Genomic DNA, 15,228 nt, shown 5'->3' with positions numbered 1-15,228 from the left:
ATATTGAAGCCAAAAGATGCAAAGTTAATAATGATAGTGTGACTTATTTGCGGCACTGCCGTTTAGGTCATATTGGTGTAAAGCGCATGAAGAAAATCCATGTCGATGGGCTTTTGGAATCACTTGATTATGAATCAGTTGATACTTGCGAACCATGTCTCATGGGCAAGATGACTAAGACTCCGTTCTCCGGAACAATGGGGCGAGCAACAGATTTGTTGGAAATCATACATACTGATGTATGTGGTCCGATGAATATTGAGGCTTGCAGCAGGTATCATTATTTTCTGATCTTCACAGATGATTTGAGCAGATATGAGTATATCTACTTGATGAAACACAAGTCTGAAACATTTGAAAAGTTCAAAGAATTTCAGAGTGAAGTGGAGAAGCATCGTAACAAAAATAAAAGTTTCTACGATATGATCGCAGAAGTAAAATATTTGAGTTACGAGTTTGGCCTTCAATTAAAACAATGTGAAATAGTTTCAGTACTCACGCCACCTGGAACACCACAGTGTAATGGTGTGTCCGAACGTCGTAACCGTACTTTATTAGATATGGTGCGATCTATGATGTCTCTTACCAATTTACCACTATCATTTTGGGGTTATGCATTAGAGACATCTACATTCACATTAAATAGGGCACCATCTAAATCCGTTGAGACGACACCGTATAAACTATGGTTTGGCAAGAAATCTAAGCTGCCGTTTCTTAAAGTTTGAGGTTGCAATGCTTATGTGAAAAAGTTTCAACCTGATAAGCTCAAACCCAAATCGGAGAAGTGCGTCTTCATAGGATACCCAAAAGAAAATGTTGGGTACACCTTCTATCACAGATCCGAAGGCAAGATATTCATTGCTGAGAATGGATCCTTTCTAGAGAAGGAGTTTCTCTCGAAAGAAGTGAGTGGGAGGAAAGTAGAACTTGATAAGGTAACTGTACCCGCTCCCTTATTGGAAAATAGTTCATCACAGATATCTGTTCCTGTGACTACTACACCAATTAGTGAGGAAGCTAATGATGATGATCATGTAACTTCAGATCAAGTTACTACCGAACCTCGTAGGTAAACCAGAGTAGGATCCGCACCAGAGTGGTACGGTAATCCTATTCTGGAGGTCATGTTACTTGACCATGATGAGCCTACGAACTATGAGGAAGCGATGATGAGCCCAGATTTCGCAAAATGGCTTGAGGCCATGAAATCTGAGATGAGATCCATGTATGAGAACAAAGTATGGACTTTGATTGACTTGCCCAATGATCGGCGAGACTTTGAGATTAAATGGATCTTCAAGAGGAAGACGGACGCTGATAGTAGTGTTACTATCTACAAAGCTAGAATTGTCGCAAAAAGGTTTTCGACAAGTTCAAGGTGTTGACTACGATGAGAATTTCTCACTCGTATCTATGCTTAAGTCTGTCTGAATCATGTTAGCAATTGCCGCATTTTATGAAATCTGGTAAATGGATAAACAAAATTGCATTCCTTAATGGATTTATTAAAGAAGAGTTGTATATGATGCAACCAGAAGGTTTGTCAATCCTAAAGGTACTAACAAAATATGCAAGCTCCAGCGATCCATCTATGGACTGGTGCAAGCATCTCGGAGTTGGAATATACGCTTTGGTAAATTGATCAAAGCATATAGTTTTATACAGATTTGCGGTGAAGCCTGTATTTACAAGAAAGTGAGTGGGAGCACTACAGCACTTTTGATAAGTATATGTATGGCATATTATTGATTGGAGATAATGTAGAATTATTCTGCAAAGCATAAAGGAATGTTTGAAAGGAGTTTTTCAAAGAAATACCTCGGTGAAGCTGCTTACATATTGAGCATCAAGATCTATAGAGATAGATCAAGACGCTTGATAAGTTTTTCAATGAGTACATACCTTGACAAGATTTTGAAGTAGTTCAAAATGGAACAGTCAAAAAGGAGTTCTTGCCTGTGTTACAAGGTGTGAAGTTGAGTAAGACTCAAAACCCGACCATGGCAGAAGATAGAGAGAGAGAGAAAGTCATTCCCTATGCCTCAGCCATAGGTTGTATAAAGTATGCCATGCTGTGTACCAGACCTATTGTATACCCTGCCCTGAGTTTGGCAAGGGGGTACAATAGTGATCTAGGAGTAGATCACTGGACATTGGTCAAAATTATCCTTAGTGGAATAAGGATATGTTTCTCGATTATGGAGGTGACAAAAGGTTCGTCATAAAGGGTTACGTCGATGCAAGTTTTGACACTGATCCAGATGACTCTAAGTCTCAATATGGATACATATTGAAAGTGGGAGCAATTAGCTAGAGTAGCTCCGTGCAGAGCATTGTTGACATAGAAATTTGCAAAATACATACGAATCTGAATGTGGCAGACCCGTTGACTAAACTTCCCTCACAAGCAAAACATGATCACACCTTAGTACTCTTTGGGTATTAATCACATAGCGATGTGAACTAGATTATTGACTCTAGTAAACCCTTTGGGTGTTGGTCACATGACGATGTGAACTATGGATGTTAATCACATGGTGATGTGAACTATTGATGTTAAATCACATGGCGATGTGAACTAGATTATTGACTCTAGTGCAAGTGGGAGACTGAAGGAAATATGCCCTAGAGGCAATAATAAAGTTATTATTTATTTCCTTATATCATGATAAATGTTTATTATTCATGCTAGAATTGTATTAACCGGAAACATAATACATGTGTGAATACATAGACAAACAGAGTGTCACTAGTATGCCTCTACTTGACTAGCTCGTTGATCAAAGATGGTTATGTTTCCTAACCATATACATGAGTTGTCATTTGATTAACGGGGTCACATCATTAGAGAATGATGTGATTGACTTGACCCATTCCATTAGCATAGCACTTGATCGTTTAGTTTGTTGCTATTGCTTTCTTCATGACTTATACATATTCCTATGACTATGAGATAATGCAACTCCCATTTACCGGAGGAACACTTTGTGTGCTACCAAACGTCACAACGTAACTGGGTGATTATAAAGGTGCTCTATAGGTGTCTCTGAAGGTACTTGTTGGGTTGGCGTATTTCGAGATTAGGATTTGTCACTCCGATTATCGGAGAGGTATCTCTGGGCCCTCTCGGTAATGCACATCATTTAAGCCTTGCAAGCATTGCAACTAATGAGTTAGTTGCGGGATGATGTGTTACTGAACGAGTAAAGAGACTTGCCGGTAACGAGATTGAACTAGGTATTGAGATACCGACGATCGAATCTTGGGCAAGTAACATACCGATGACAAAGGGAACAACGTATGTTGTTATGCGTTTTGACCGATAAAGATCTTCGTAGAATATGTAGGAGCCAATATGAGCATCCAGGTTCCGCTATTGGTTATTGACCGGAGATGTGTCTCGGTCATGTCTACATAGTTCTCGAACCCGTAGGGTCCGCACGCTTAAAGTTCGATGACGGTTATATTACGAGTTTATGTGTTTTGATGTACCGAATGAGTTCGGAGTCCCGGATGAGATCGGGGACATGACGAGGAGTCTCGAAATGGTCGAGACGTAAAGATCGATATACTGGACGACTATATTCGTGTTGGGTTTCGTAGTAATTTCAAAAAAATTCCTATGCACACGCAAGATCATGTGATGCATAGCAACGAGGGGGAGAGTGTTGTCTACGTACCCAATGCAGACCGACTGCGGAAGCGATGACACAACGTAGAGGAAGTAGTCGTACGTCTTCACGATCCAACTGATCAAGTACCGAAACTACGGCACCTCCGAGTTCGAGCACACGTTCAGCTCGATGACGATCCCCGGACTCCGATCCAGCAAAGTGTCGGGGAAGAGTTCCATCAGCACGACGGCGTGGTGACGATCTTGATGAACTACAGCAGCAGGGCTTCGCCTAAACTCCGCTATAGTATTATCGAGGTATATGGTGGCAGGGGGCACCGCACACGGCTAAGGAATAGATCACGTGGATCAAATTGTGTGTCTTTGGGGTGCCTCTACCTCAGTATATAAAGGAGCCAAGGGGGGAGGGGGCGCCGGCCAGGAGGAGAGGGCGCAGGAGGAGTCCTACTCCTTCCGGGAGTAGGACTCCCCCCCAATCCTATTCCAACTAGGATTCCCCAAAGGGGGAAAGAGGGAGAAGGGTGGCCGGCCACCTCTCCTAGTCCTAATAGGACTAGGGGAAGGGGGTAGGCGCGCAGCCCTTGTGGGCAGCCCTTTCACCTTTCCACTAAGGCCCATGAAGGCCCATATGGCTCCCGGGGGGTTCCGGTAACCTCCCGGTAACCCGGTAAAATCCCGATTTCACCCGGAACACTTCCGATGTCCAAACATAGGCTTCCAATATATCAATCTTTACGTCTCGACCATTTCGAGACTCCTCATCATGTCCGTGATCACATCCGGGACTCCGAACAACCTTCAGTACATCAAAATGCATAAACTCATAATGTAACTGTCATCGTAACCTTAAGCGTGCGGACCCTACGGGTTCGAGAACAATGTAGACATGACCGAGACACGTCTCTGGTCAATAACCAATAGCGGGACCTGGATGCCCATATTGGCTCCTACATATTCTACGAAGATCTTTATCGGTCAGACCGCATAACAACATACGTTGTTCCCTTTGTCATCGGTATGTTACTTGCCCGAGATTCGATCGTCGGTATCCAATACCTAGTTCAATCTCGTTACCGGCAAGTCTCTTTACTCGCTGCGTAATACATCATCTCACGACTAACATATTAGTTGTAATGCTTGCAAGGCTTATGTGATGTGTATTACCGAGAGGGCCCAGAGATACCTCTCCGACAATCGGAGTGACAAATCCTAATCTCGAAATACGCCAACCCAACATCTACCTTTGGAGACACCTGTAATGCTCCTTTATAATCACCCAGTTACGTTGTGACGTTTGGTAGCACCCAAAGTGTTCCTCCGGTAAACGGGAGTTGCATAATCTCATAGTCATAGGAACATGTATAAGTCATGAAGAAAGCAATAGCAACATACTAAACGATCGGGTGCTAAGCTAATGGAATGGGTCATGTCAATCAGATCATTCAACTAATGATGTGACCTCGTTAATCAAATAACAACTCATTGTTCATGGTTAGGAAACATAATCATCTTTGATTAACGAGCTAGTCAAGTAGAGGCATACTAGTGACACTTTGTTTATCTATGTATTCACACATGTATTATGTTTCCGGTTAATACAATTCTAGCATGAATAATAAACATTTATCATGATTGTAAGGAAATAAATAATAACTTTATTATTGCCTCTAGGGCATATTTCCTTCAGTCTCCCACTTGCACTAGAGTCAATAATCTAGATTACACTGTAATGATTCTAACACCCATGGAGCTTTGGTGCTGATCATGTTTTGCTCGTGGAAGAGGCTTAGTCAACGGGTCTGCAACATTCAGATCCGTATGTATCTTGCAAATCTCTATGTCTCCCACCTGGACTAGATCCCGGATGGAGTTGAAGCGTCTCTTGATGTGTTTGGTCCTTTTGTGAAATCTGGATTCCTTTGCCAAGGCAATTGCACCAGTATTGTCACAAAAGATTTTCATTGGACCCGATGCACTAGGTATGACACCTAGATCGGATATGAACTCCTTCATCCAGACTCCTTCGTTCGCTGCTTCCGAAGCAGCTATGTACTCCGCTTCACATGTAGATCCCGCTACGACGCTTTGTTTAGAACTGCACCAACTGACAGCTCCACCGTTTAATGTAAACACGTATCCGGTTTGCGATTTAGAATCGTTCGGATCAGTGTCAAAGCTTGCATCAACGTAACCTTTTACGGTGAGCTCTTTGTCACCTCCATATACGAGAAACATATCCTTAGTCCTTTTCAGGTATTTCAGGATGTTCTTGACCGCTGTCCAGTGATCCATTCCTGGATTACTTTGGTACCTCCCTGCTAAACTTATAGCAAGGCACACATCAGGTCTGGTACACAGCATTGCATACATGATAGATCCTATGGCTGATGCATAGGGAACATCTTTCATATTCTCTCTACCTTCTGCAGTGGTCGGGCATTGAGTCTTACTCAACTTCACACCTTGTAACACAGGCAAGAACCCTTTCTTTGCTTGATCCATTTTGAACTTTTTCAAAATTTTGTCAAGGTATGTGCTTTGTGAAAGTCCAATTAAGCGTCTTGATCTATCTCTATAGATCTTAATGCCTAATATGTAAGCAGCTTCACCGAGGTCTTTCATTGAAAAACTTTTATTCAAGTATCCCTTTATGCTATCTAGAAATTCTATATCATTTCCAATCAGCAATATGTCATCCACATATAATATCAGAAATGCTACAGAGCTCCCACTCACTTTCTTGTAAATACAGGCTTCTCCGAAAGTCTGTATAAAACCAAATGCTTTGATCACACTATCAAAGCGTTTATTCCAACTCCGAGAGGCTTGCACCAGTCCATAAATGGATCGCTGGAGCTTGCACACTTTGTTATCTCCCTTTGGATCGACAAAACCTTCCGGTTGCATCATATACAACTCTTCTTCTAGAAATCCATTCAGGAATGCAGTTTTGACATCCATCTGCCAAATTTCATAATCATAAAATGCGGCAATCGCTGACATGATTCGGACGGACTTAAGCATCGCTACGGGTGAGAAGGTCTCATCGTAGTCAATCCCTTGAACTTGCCGAAAACCTTTTGCGACAAGTCGAGCTTTGTAGACAGTAACATTACCATCAGCGTCAGTCTTCTTCTTAAAGATCCATTTATTCTCAATTGCTTGCCGATCATCGGGCAAGTCAACCAAAGTCCATACTTTGTTCTCATACATGGATCCCATCTCAGATTTCATGGCTTCAAGCCACTTTGCGGAATCTGGGCTCACCATCGCTTCTTCATAGTTCGTAGGTTCATCATGATCTAGTAGCATGACTTCCAGAACAGGATTACCGTACCACTCTGGTGCGGATCTTACTCTGGTTGATCTACGAGGTTCAGTAGTATCTTGATCTGAAGTTTCATGATTATTATCATTGGCTTCCTCACTAACTGGTGTAGGTGTCACTGAAACAGTTTTCTGTGATGTACTACTTTCCAGTAAGGGAGCAGGTACAGTTACCTCATCAAGTTCTACTTTCCTCCCACTCACTTCTTTCGAGAGAAACTCTTCTCTAGAAAGGATCCATTATTGGCAACGAATGTTTTGCCTTCGGATCTGTGATAGAAGGTGTACCCAACAGTTTCCTTTGGGTATCCTATGAAGACACATTTCTCCGATTTGGGTTCGAGCTTATCAGGTTGAAGCTTTTTCACATAAGCATCGCAGCCCCAAACTTTAAGAAACGACAACTTTGGTTTCTTGCCAAACCACAGTTCATAAGGCGTCGTCTCAACGGATTTTGATGGTGCCCTATTTAACGTGAATGCAGCCATCTCTAGAGCATAACCCCAAAACGATAGCGGTAAATCAGTAAGAGACATCATAGATCGCACCATATCTAGTAAAGTACGATTACGACGTTCGGACACACCATTACGCTGTGGTGTTCCGGGTGGCGTGAGTTGCGAAACTATTCCACAGTTTTTCAAATGTACACCAAACTCATAACTCAAATATTCTCCTCCACGATCAGATAGTAGAAACTTTATTTTCTTGTTACTATGATTTTCAACTTCACTCTGAAATTCTTTGAACTTTTCAAATGTTTCAGACTTATGTTTCATTAAGTAGATATATCCATATCTGCTTAAATCATCTGTGAAGGTGAGGAAATAACGATATCCGCCACGAGCCTCAATATTCATCGGACCACATACATCGGTATGTATGATTTCCAACAAATCTGTTGCTCTCTCCATAGTACCGGAGAACGGTGTTTTAGTCATCTTGCCCATGAGGCACGGTTCGCAAGTACCAAGTGATTCATAATCAAGTGGTTCCAAAAGTCCATCAGTATGGAGTTTCTTCATGCGCTTTACACCGATATGACCTAAACGACAGTGCCACAAATAAGTTGCACTTTCATTATCAACTCTGCATCTTTTGGCTTCAACATTATGAATATGTGTATTACTACTATCGAGATTCAATAAGAATAGACCACTCTCCAAGGGTGCATGACCATAAAAGATATTACTCATATAAATAGAACAACCATTATTCTCCGATTTAAATGAATAACCGTTTTGCATTAAACAAGATCCAGATATAATGTTCATGCTCAACGCTGGCACCAAATAACAATTATTTAGGTCTAATATTAATCCCAAAGGTAGATGTAGAGGTAGCGTGCCGACCGCGATCACATCGACTTTGGAACCGTTTCCCACGCGCATCGTCACCTCGTCCTTTGCCAGTGCCCGCTTATTCCGTAGTCCCTGTTTCGAGTTGCAAATATTAGCAACAGAACCAGTATCAAATACCCAGGTGCTACTGCGAGCTCTAGTAAGGTACACATCAATAACATGTATATCACATATACCTTTGTTCACCTTGCCATCCTTCTTATCCGCCAAATACTTGGGGCAGTTCCGCTTCCAGTGACCAGTCTGCTTGCAGTAGAAGCACTCAGTTTCAGGCTTAGGTCCAGACTTGGGTTTCTTCTCTTGAGCAGCAACTTGTTTGCCGTTCTTCTTGAAGTTCCCCTTCTTCTTCCCTTTGCCCTTTTTCTTGAAACTAGTGGTTTTATTAACCATCAACACTTGATGCTCCTTTTTGATTTCTACCTCTGCAGCTTTCAGCATTGTGAAGAGCTCGGGAATAGTCTTGTTCATCCCTTGCATATTATAGTTCATCATGAAGCTCTTGTAGCTTGGTGGCAGTGATTGGAGAATTCTGTCAATGACGCAATCATCCGGAAGATTAACTCCCAATTGAATCAAGTGATTATTATACCCAGACATTTTGAGTATATGCTCACTGACAGAACTGTTCTCCTCCATCTTGCAGCTATAGAACTTATTGGAGACTTCATATCTCTCAATCCGGGCATTTGCTTGAAATATTAACTTCAACTCCTGGAACATCTCATATGCTCCATGACGTTCAAAACGTCGTTGAAGTCCCGATTCTAAGCCGTAAAGCATGGCACACTGAACTATCGAGTAGTCATCAGCTTTGCTCTGCCAGACGTTCATAACATCTGGTGTTGCTCCAGCAGCAGGCCTGGCACCCAGCGGTGCTTCCAGAACGTAATTCTTCTGAGCAGCAATGAGGATAATCCTCAAGTTACGGACCCAGTCCGTGTAATTGCTACCATCATCTTTCAACTTTGCTTTCTCAAGGAACGCATTAAAATTCAACGGAACAACAGCACGAGCCATCTATCTACAATCAACATAAACAAGCAAGATACTATCAGGTACTAAGTTCATGATAGATTTAAGTTCAATTAATCATATTACTTAAGAACTCCCACTTAGATAGACATCCCTCTAATCTTCTAAGTGATTACGTGATCCAAATCAACTAAACCATGACCGATCATCACGTGAGATGGAGTAGTTTTCAATGGTGAACATCGTTATGTTGATCATATCTACTATATGATTCACGCTCGACCTTTCGGTCTCCGTGTTCCGAGGCCATATCTGCATATGCTAGGCTCGTCAAGTTTAACCTGAGTATTCTGCGTGTGCAAAAACTAGCTTGCACCCGTTGTAGATGGACGTAGAGCTTATCACACCCGATCATCACGTGGTGTCTGGGCATGACGAACTTTGGCAACGGTGCATACTCAGGGAGAACACTTCTTGATAATTTAGTGAGAGATCATCTTATAATGCTACCGTCAATCAAAGCAAGATAAGATGCATAAAAAGATAAACATCACATGCAATCAATATAAGATATGATATGGCCATCATCATCTTGTGCTTGTGATCTCCATCTCCGAAGCACCGTCATGATCACCATCGTCACCGGCGCGACACCTTGATCTCCATCGTAGCATCGTTGTCGTCTCGCCAATCTTATGCTTCCACGACTATCACTACCGTTTAGTAATATTACATCGCGATTGCATTGCATACAATAAAACGACAACCATATGGCTCCTGCCAGTTGCCGATAACTCGGTTACAAAACATGATCATCTCATACAATAAAATTCAGCATCATGTCTTGACCATATCACATCACAACATGCCCTGCAAAAACAAGTTAGACGTCCTCTACTTTGTTGTTGCATGTTTTACGTGGCTGCTACGGGCTTAAGTAAGAACCAATCTCACCTACGCATCAAAACCACAACGATAGTTTGTCAAATAGACTCCGTTTTAACCTTCGCAAGGACCGGGCGTAGCTATACTTGGTTCAACTAAAGTTGGAGAGACAGTCGCCCGCAAGCCATCTCTGTGCAAAGCACGTCGAGGGAACCGGTCTCGCGTAAGCGTACGCGTAAGGTTGGTCCGGGTCGTCTCGTCCAACAATACCACCGAACCAAAGTATGACATGCTGGTAGGCAGTATGACTTGTATCGTCCACAACTCACTTGTGTTCTACTCGTGCATATAACATCAACATAAATAACCTAGGCTCGGATGCCACTTTTGGGTTTCGTAGTAATTTCAAAAAATTTCCTACGCACACGCAAGATCATGTGATGCATAGCAACGAGGGGGAGAGTGTTGTCTACGTACCCAACGCAGACCGACTGCGGAAGCGATGACACGACGTAGAGGAAGTAGTCGTACGTCTTCACGATCCAACCGATCAAGTACCGAAACTACGGCACCTCCGAGTTCGAGCACACGTTTAGCTCGATGACGATCCCCGGACTCCGATCCAACAAAGTGTCGGGGAAGAGTTCCGTCAGCACGACGGCGTGGTGACGATCTTGATGAACTACAGCAGCAGGGCTTCGCCTAAACTCCGCTACAGTATTATCGAGGTATATGGTGGCAGGGGGCACCGCACACGGCTAAGGAATAGATCACGTGGATCAACTTGTGTGTCTTTGGGGTGCCTCTACCTCAGTATATAAAGGAGCCAAGGGGGGAGGGGGCGCCGGCCAGGAGGAGAGGGCGCAGGAGGAGTCCTACTCCTTCCGGGAGTAGGACTCCCCCCCAATCCTATTCCAACTAGGATTCCCCAAAGGGGGAAAGAGGGAGAAGGGTGGCCGGCCACCTCTCCTAGTCCTAATAGGACTAGGGGAAGGGGGGAGGCGCGCAGCCCTTGTGGGCAGCCCTTTCACCTTTCCACTAAGGCCCATGAAGGCCCATATGGCTCCCGGGGGGTTCCGGTAACCTCCCGGTAACCCGGTAAAATCCCGATTTCACCCGGAACACTTCCGATGTCCAAACATAGGCTTCCAATATATCAATCTTTACGTCTCGACCATTTAGAGACTCCTCGTCATGTCCGTGATCACATCCGGGACTCCGAACAACCTTCGGTACATCAAAATGCATAAACTCATAATGTAACTGTCATCGTAACCTTAAGCGTGCGGACCCTACGGGTTCGAGAACAATGTAGACATGACCGAGACACGTCTCTGGTCAATAACCAATAGCGGGACCTGGATGCCCATATTGGCTCCTACATATTCTACGAAGATCTTTATCGGTCAGACCGCATAACAACATACGTTGTTCCCTTTGTCATCGGTATGTTACTTGCCCGAGATTCGATCGTCGGTATCCAATACCTAGTTCAATCTCGTTACCGGCAAGTCTCTTTACTCGTTCCGTAATACATCATCTCACGACTAACATATTAGTTGTAATGCTTGCAAGGCTTATGTGATGTGTATTACCGAGAGGGCCCAGAGATACCTCTCCGACAATCGGAGTGACAAATCCTAATCTCGAAATACGCCAACCCAACATCTACATTTGGAGACACCTGTAATGCTCCTTTATAATCACCCAGTTACGTTGTGACGTTTGGTAGCACCCAAAGTGTTCCTCCGGTAAACGGGAGTTGCATAATCTCATAGTCATAGGAACATGTATAAGTCATGAAGAAAGCAATAGCAACATACTAAACGATCGGGTGCTAAGCTAATGGAATGGGTCATGTCAATCATATCATTCAACTAATGATGTGACCTCGTTAATCAAATAACAACTCATTGTTCATGGTTAGGAAACATAATCATCTTTGATTAACGAGCTAGTCAAGTAGAGGCATACTAGTGACACTTTGTTTGTCTATGTATTCACACATGTATTATGTTTCCGGTTAATACAATTCTAGCATGAATAATAAACATTTATCATGATTGTAAGGAAATAAATAATAACTTTATTATTGCCTCTAGGGCATATTTCCTTCAATTCGGACATCGGAAAGGTTCCGAGTCATTTGGGTATTTTCGAGAGTACCGGGGAGTTACGGGAATTCGTATTGGGCCTTAATGGGCCATACGGGAAAGGAGAGAAAGGCCTCAAAGGGTGGACACACCCCTCCCCATGGGCTGGTCCGAATTGGACTAGGGAGGGGGGCACCCCCTTCCTTCCTTCTCCTTTTCCCTTCCCTTTCCTTCCCTCCTACTCCTACTACATGGAAGGGCTCCTAGTTCTACTAGGAAAAGGGAAATCCTACTTCTGGTGGGAGTAGGACTCCCCTAGGGCGCGCCATAGAGAGGGCCGGCCCCCCCTCCTCCACTCTTTTATATACGGGGGCATGGGGCACCCCAAAGACAACAATTGATCAAGTTGATCTTTTAGCCGTGTGCGGTGCCCCCTCCACCATAGTCCACCTCGATAATACTGTAGCGATGCTTAGGCGAAGCCCTGCGTCGGTAGAACATCAACATCGTCACCACGCCGTCGTGCTGATGAAACTCTCCCTCAACACTCGGCTGGATCGGAGTTCGAGGGACGTCATCGGGCTGAACGTGTGCTGAACTCGGAGGTGCCGTACGTTCGGTACTTGATCGGTCGGATCGTGAAGACGTATGACTACATCAACCGCATTGTGCTAACGCTTCCGCTTTCGGTCTACGAGGGTACGTAGACAACACTCTCCCCTCTCGTTGCTATGCATCACCATGATCTTGCGTGTGCGTAGGATTTTTTTTGAAATTACTACGTTTCCCAACAGGACAGTGGTATCACCAGCCACCAGGGTTTAAGTCATAGACTTGACATTGGTGCTCGTATTATTCCTGAATTTATTTCAGGATTCCGGCAATGTTCGCTCAGTGTGATGACACTTTCCCATCGAGTGCAATGCGCCTGTGGTGACTTCGTGAAATCTCAAGATGTTATGCCGACTCCGTCTCTCGAATGTGCTCAAAGGAGTAAGACGTGAGGGTGAGTGTATGCTCATGTATGTGAGCGACTTTGATTGTATTGTGTTAAAAAATAAGACTAGGCAAGTACAATTGCCCGTATATGTTTGTTGAAGTCTGATATTGCTCTACATAGTAAAATAAAAAATGCTCACAAAAGGCGCGTTTGGTTGCCAACGAAATCGCAACAAGGCCCAGTTGGGCCACAAAATGTGTGTCTGATTGTGTACACAGTAGGCTGGCTCACATGCGCACGAAGCTTAAAGTAATCCTCAGTCTGGCTTGGTAGAAACCGCTGAATCATCGATAGTTTCTACCGAGCCAGACTGTGGGCGGCACAAGCTCGCACGCGGGAGGGGGGGGGACAGGGCGAAAGCGAGCGGGGATGGCGGGAGATGGAAATCGGGCACGACGCCAAATCTAGGCTCACCCCGATCCCACTCTCACCCATTTACTCGGTCACCGCTACCGTTGTTAGGCCGTTAGGCAAAGTGTAGGATCGATTTCCCCATTGCTCAACACACCCTCGATGTGGACTAGGTTATGGACGCACGGATGCAGCTGGTACTTCAGGTCGGAGCACTGATAGCTGTGATTCAGGCATTGGTCATGTTCATGCACAAGAAAGTTGTTCGTCGTGCTGAGAGACTTGTCATCAGATATGGTCCAATGCTTATGCAGGAGCAAGAGAGAATCTCCAATCTGAACTACATATACAACTGCAACGACACAGAGGCTCTGTGGATGCTTAGAATGAAAAGAGCACCATTTGCCGGACTTGTTCAGACCTTCAGGTCCGGGGGCTGCTAGAAGATAGCATCCACACCAGTGGGGATGATCAAGTGGCCATGTTCCTTCATATTGTTAGCCATAACCAAAGGTTCAGGGTTATCCACAACACGTTCAGGAGATCAATGCATGGAGACCATCTCAAGGTACTTCAAGCAAGTGTCCTATGCTGTTGGGGAGCCCAGACGAGAGATGATAAAGTCACCAACTGACCGGACTCCTACCATGATTCACACAAGTCCAAGACGGTATCCATACTTCAAGGTGAGCACTGCAGTATGTATGTAGTTCATTTCTTCATATGCTTGGATAATTCAAGGTGAGCACTAACACAATCTTGTATTGCCATTTCAGGATTGCATTGGGGCAATAGATGATACTCATGTCACTGCCAGAGTGCCAAAGTCACAAGCTGCATCATTCAGGGGGAGGAAGCACTACACAAGTCAGAAATGTGCTTGATGTTATTGACTTTGATATGAAGTTCACTTATGTGCTGGCTGTCTGGGAATGGTCAGCACATGATGCTAACATACTCACTGACAACATCAGTCGCCCGGACGGCATCAACATCCCTGATGACAAGTTCTACTTAGAAGATGTTGGCTATGCATGTCGTCAAGGTGTTCTTTCACCCTTCAGGAAAACCAAGTACCATCTGAACAAGTTCTTTGGTAGGAACTAACTTAGGACTCCACAGGAGCTGTTCAATCCCAGACACTCCAACCTTAGAGTAACGGTTGCAAGGGCATTTGGAGCTCTCAATAACAGGTTCAAGATCCTGGATTAGAAGCCATTCCACCCTTACCCTACCCAGGTTAAGATTGTTCTAGCATGTTACATTTTGGATAACTGGATCCTGCAATGGGGTGTTGATGAATTGGTGCCTGAAGAGGAAGAGATGACGCCTGACGATCTTGACCTCGGTGGCCATGGTGTTGAGGCATTTGACAACGAAGCTTGGAAGAACAAAAGGCTGGAGTGGGCACATGCAATGTGGGATAACAGAGGTTAGACAAGGATCTGAAGAAGAATAGCAAGAATAGCAGCAGAGGAGGAGGAAGCAAAAGAGGAAGGGGAGGGATGATGAACCCCCCACCCCCCATTCAGCCATTTGGCTCTTAATAATATGCAATGTCATTTAATAGTAGTTAGGATGAACAGTAATTTGTTTCATAAT

This window comes from Triticum urartu, chromosome 6A (assembly GCF_056163025.1).
Source record: "Triticum urartu cultivar PI428250 chromosome 6A, HENAU_Tu73, whole genome shotgun sequence".
NCBI lineage: Eukaryota > Viridiplantae > Streptophyta > Magnoliopsida > Poales > Poaceae > Triticum > Triticum urartu.
Note: the sequence above shows the minus strand (reverse complement) of the source record.